Source organism: Astatotilapia calliptera, chromosome 20 (genome assembly GCF_964374335.1).
Source record: "Astatotilapia calliptera chromosome 20, fAstCal68.1, whole genome shotgun sequence".
Lineage (NCBI taxonomy): Eukaryota > Metazoa > Chordata > Actinopteri > Cichliformes > Cichlidae > Astatotilapia > Astatotilapia calliptera.
The window spans coordinates 24,887,342-24,893,495 of NC_137441.1; positions in this window are offsets into that span (position 1 = coordinate 24,887,342).

The window sequence follows — 6,154 nt, forward strand, 5'->3', positions numbered from 1 at the left end:
AATGCCTGATGTACTCAACATTGGAATCTGTTAGAGAAAAAATTGAAATAAATAAATGAATTAAAATGTATTAAAACCTAACCTATCAGTGACCATCGACCTGCACCAGTTCAACATAGTCCATCACTGAACATTGAACTACAGCACTGATAAATTCAATTTATTTATTTATATAGCGCCAAATCACAACAACAGTCGCCTCAAGGCACTTTATATTGTACAGTGGATTCTACAATAACAAATACAGAGAAAAACCCAAAAATCATATGACCCCCTTTGAGTGAGCACTTTGGCGACAGTAGGAAGGAAAAACTCCCTTTTAACAGGAAGAAACCGCCGGCAGAACCAGGCTCAGGGAGGGGCCGGGCCATCTGCTGCGACCGATTGGGATGAGCAAAGGATACCCAGTTTAACATATTCTAGTAAAGCTAATCATACTGAAGAATCTCAGCTTCAACAGCACATTGTTAAAAACATGTCCATACCTATGATGTGTGAGTTTCTGTCAGGTTTCCGGTTGATATCCTGTCTGCGTAGACGGTTGATCTCCTCCTCATACTGGATGATGGTTTTTTGAACCTCTGAGAAGATTTCTTCATAAACAGCAGTTAGTCTCTCCTTGATGAACTCTCTCAGATACTGTACTGAACTCATTGCTGCTTCAACTGAGACTGGGCGGATCAATACAAGCATCAATAGAAGTGACACAGATGTTAATATTGGTATCAGATCCACACTAACTTGACGGGATCAATACTTTAGCTTCTGTCTCTTCTCTAGGTTCAGTCCGCTTCTTCAGCAGCAGCTATGTCTGCAAACACACTGCTCCACTACCACAGTAGTGCTGTCCTCCTCCCTTCTTCTTTGGGGGTTGATGGCGTTTGACATATCAGCTTACAGATGCATTTATCCCACCTTCTGGACTGGAGTGTGAACAGGAGAATAGCAGGGAAGACAATTATATTCTTTCATCAGTCTTATAATTCAATACTACAATTTTCCATTTACGCCTAGATTTCTGGGTTTAATGTTTTCCATAACACGTTGTATGCCTGTATTAACCCTTGTCTGGCCCTTAAAAATGCATCCTTTTACGGCCCTGGGGACCAAAAATGGTCCCGCCCCAAAAAGTGCAATAAAAAGATTATATATTCATATTTTTTTCCACTTTAAATTGGGCGAAGCCGCTGCTGCACGCCGGAAATGAGGCTTCATTTCCCGTGTTGTGCCAAAAAGTGATTGTCTGCCAAAAACTGATTTCCAATGTTTCTGTGTATTTTTTATGTGTAATATCTTTACGTATGTTCGTAAATAGACTTCGGTGAACAGGGTTTACAAAGGGGTTATATAGAGAATTAAAACAATATCTGTTTTTCAAGTATCTTTACAACTCTCTGCTATTGTACTTACATTATAACCAATCCGGTCCTTTATCCCCACTTAAAATATTTTTACAGAAATATTGTAATATTTGCTGCCATTTCTGCTGTCCTCTTGGCCAACTTACTCTTACAAAAGGCATTTTTAATGTTAATGAGATTTTTTTTAACTGTTTAAATAAAGGTTATATAAAAGTCACTGCCAAAAACTGATTGCGGCTTCTACCTTGTTACACGAATGTTGTTTGTGGCTCAAGATGACTTTATGTCATCCATGAGGGATGCATTTGACATATGTTTCACATATTATAGCCCAACAAGTTACTTATAGCAGTTTAAATACGAGCAATCAGTTTTTGGCAAATACCGGAAATCAGTTTTTGGCAGACAATCACTTTTTGGCACAACACCCGCCTGTCTGTGCAAGCAGCCCGCTGTTTTCCAGCAGGGATCAAATGTGGAGCAAGGGCGCCACCCGGTGGACAAATAAAAAAATTACAACTCTAAGGCCTCTTCTACAAAACAAAAACGAAACCTAAGCCGTCACCCAGATGTTAACGGTAATAATTCTGCAGTGAAAAATAGCGTTTATAATGGAAGTCAATGGGCCAAAAATGGTCCCTAGGGCTCTAAGGGGATGTGTATTGTTAGCTTAGCCACTGAAGCTAATTTTAAGGAAGTCAGACTTGAATTTTGAAATGAAATTATGCCAAACTTTTTTTAGAGAATTTGGCTATATTCCATTCAACACAGTGCAAATGGCTTGTAACCGAAAAACTAAAGGGACCAAAAATGGTCCCAGGGCCTAAGAAGGTCTCCCAACGTGCTTATTTATTGGTGTTGCTGCTGAATCTGGTTCCACTCACCAAACGACGGCCATTCTGGATTTTATGATCACTTGAAATCCCTCCTCCCGTTATCTTATTTCACCTCTACATCATCTCTCCCGCCAGCTACTTCTGCTCTCCTTTCACTTCCGTCACATCACTTTCCCGCCTGCTGTCCAGTCACAGCCTAACCGGCCAACCGCGCCCCTCCCCCTCCACTCCTGCTCTGCTGTGAGTTGTTGTTGTGTGGCCAAGAGACTAAACAGACGCCTTTGTTTGTTTGTTTTTGGTTTACAAAACTTATAGAGACAGTGTAAACAGGTCCGTACAACAAACCTGCGACATTACCCACAAACTGAAAGGTTAAGAAATACACTTTATTAACCTTGTTATTGATACAGTATTTATTACAGGTGCTCCATGCATTCTCCTGCTGTATATCATTAAGCAGGGCTGCCCGTTTGTCACCTATTCTGTTCGTAATTATTTTTATGGACAGAATTTCTGGGCGTAGCCAAGTGGCGGAAGACTTTCACTTGGGTGGTCTCAAAATCTCATCTCTGCTTTTCGTAGTTGATGTGGTTCTTTGGCTTCGTCGAGTGATGGCCTCTGGCTCGCACTGGAACGGTTCGCAGCCGAGTGTGAAGCGGTGGGAATGAGAATCAGCACCAAATCTGAGGCCATGATCCTCAACAGGTGGTGTGCCAAAAAGTGATTGTCTGCCAGAAAGTTGCTTATAAAGCTGCAGCGCCCAGATTACGCACGTTGACAGCTACTTCCGTGCGACTGATTATGAAAAAACAACAACATTTATGCATTTGTTATTAGACACAGGTATGCAGTTATGAAACTTTAACGTTTCTTGTAACCGAATTATGACGCTTGTCAGAAGTTTGCTTTCAGTGTGTAGCGCAGTCACGAATAACTACACGCATGAAATAATTAATGCCTACAGGTTTAGTATATATACTCTCGTTTATTATATTTGTTTTAATATTTTATATTTCATATGCATTCATTTTGTTTTCTTTGTTCTTTTTAAACATACTGTAAGAAGTTTGTAAGAATAAATCATTCCCATTGCCATACACGGGAGGTAACTCTAAAGGTGGTGGAAATTACGGCGGCTGGCTCGAGTACATAATGTCAGTGGCACAGGAAGGGCGACAGTATTGAGTGACCTCAAAGTGATAGTGCAGTAATGCGCCGAAAAGGATGCCAGTTGCCATTAAGCACCGAAGAAGAAGGGGGGAAAAACACTCGAGTTGGTATGAAGGAGCAAAAATGTCGCGATTAAGAAATATTTTTTCTTATTCTAAATTGAAAGAAAACATGTCCAAAAGAACTCAAAGACAGAGAAAACTTTCCGGAAGCTATATAGAAGGGTAAAATGGCCTGGGTGTAGGACCAAGTTCGTCTAGAGCCTCTAAACAAGAGTAATTCACTTTTTTTAAATAAAAAAATGGCAACTTTGCTAAAGCTAAGTTTCGTCTTTGTGTTAATTATTTTTTTAATTATATTATAATTTAAAATTATTGTTTTTGATTGTCAAAAAGACTTCTGAATTATCAGTTGGTTTCTTTTTACTCAGTTCAACAAACTTCACTATTATTCATTAAAGTTCTGCATTCTACATTTATAAAATAACTTTTATCCTCAAAGTATGCAAGGTTTTATTGTTATTAATTATTATTTTGGGGGCGGGCGGGGGCTGAAAAACGCAACACTTTTGTACAAACACAAACACTGCAAGAAATCTACAGTGAGGGGAAAAAGTTTGACTGGAAGAACCTAACGCTAGAGTTGTAGAAATATCTTGGACTTCTACTATACATGGCTGTCATACGGCTACAGATATTTTGCTACGTATAACGTTAGTGTTTCTGAAAATCCTAAAAAAAATCTATTTATTAACAAAATAAACTAAAAATAGACTTTATTATATTTTATAGTTTTAAAATTGGATAACAACTGACTTGAACATAATATGAAAAAATGTGTTTTCACCATGGGAACACTGGGAACATTGATTGCTTTAATAAAGTTATCTATATTTTTATTTTCGTACTTTCCATTTGTATTTAGATGGGGCGATGCATGGCAGATTCTCTGATGTTTCTCTGTTTCTACCTGTACTGATGCTAGCACGACTAAAACTAGCCAAGCAGCATTAAATATGTGAAGCAAGGCAGAAGGATATACTCATAAAATGAACAGAATCATGAGAATATAACACCACAACACTGCAAATGTAACAAAAATATGTCAGTATCAACTGCTATGTTATTTAAAATCTATATGAACACTCAACAGCTTATGCTCCGCGGCTGCTGAGTGACCCCTCATCTGGGACTCTCCTCAGCTCTTTCTGGGATAGTGGTGCTGCAGCCCCTCTTTTAGTCTTCCTTGGTCTCTTGTGTTCTGAGGGCCTCTGGATGTCTGGAGTTTTGATCTCCTCCATACCTGCTTCATGCCCTGGTGGACGGGGCTGTGGCCCCCCCACACCCTCTAACAGATCATTACATGGAACCTTTTAAATACAAGCGCGCTCATGCTCACAGGTGTACACACGGGTGCTCATACACACAAACTACACCCTTTTTGGCTCCTACCTTAAAGCACACTGTGCGCTGTCGATCTTACGTGCTGCACAGTAATGTTTAACATTTAGTATTTACTGTTATATTCCCATAGATCATCGTGATGTTGTTTATTCTATTGCTCTAGTCTTCTTCTGCTTCTTTTCTTTTTTCTTTCTCAACAGGTGATCCAGGAAAAGAAAAAGAGAAAAAAAAGGACACAAAGACAAAAGTGATGAAGCAGATTTTCATTGTCTTTTCTCTCTATCTCTTTTCTCCTTTTTCTTTCCCTCTCCTTCTGTTAACTTTCTTCTGAACTTTTCTTTTTGTTTTTCTTTCCCGTCCACGAGTCTGGCCTGATTACAATAACTTAGAATAAAAATAAGTAATAAAGATCAAATAAACTATGACAATCAAGTGGACCAGTATAGCAAAAGGCCCACTTGGGAAAGTAAATCTGTTGGGCATTTTTCTTGGCCTTCAGACAATAATTCTGATTGCTACAGTGCCAGACAGGACACACACACACACACACACACACAAAAAGACTATGACATTAGAGGTTTTGTGCTTTGAAGTGATTGGTTACATGTCAATGGAACAGCCTTTGAGCTTTAAGTTATCTCATGTGATGCCATCACAAGCTTTTCTTTTGATGTGTGTTGATTGGAAGTATTGCAAAATAGTTGATTATATAATTATATAATTATAAAATAATAATTGTCCAGAAATAGGCTTTTAAAGGCTTTTATTTTTTTTAGTATATGCTGAATTAACAGTATAAGAGCCTCTCTACCAGAGTATCACTAAAATATAAAGCAAAATAAAACGTTTAAAGGAAAACATGAGGTTTAATAAATGCTTAGGGTTCCCCCCCCCCCCCCCCCCCCCCAATTGAATGCTTTCTTTTAATGACATCGTTAACATTTCTCAACAAAAACACATGAAAGTATCACGGATAATTCAACAATAAAATCGCTTCATGTTGTGGCCATCACACAGTGTTTTCCAAAGTGATTCACGAGCTGAAAGTGCGCAGATTTAACGTATATAATCCTTTGTTAGGTTTATTATTTTCATTTCACACGTAAAACACATTTATAGATTCATCCACCACTCCACCACTGTTAGTTTTGGATGCGCTCGGCTCCAACCAATCAGACCAATTTATGCAGACGGCGCACTAATCCCGTAACTGCACACTACCCATAATCCTCAAACGCCGTTGCTATAGAAATGAAGATAACAACAGCTTGGTGCTACCCGTTATTCCTTTATTTACTCTAAAATAATAACCAGCGATAATACGAAAATAAACTGGCCCAGTGTTTAATTATGTAATTACAAATTGCAAATTTTATTTTTTTTA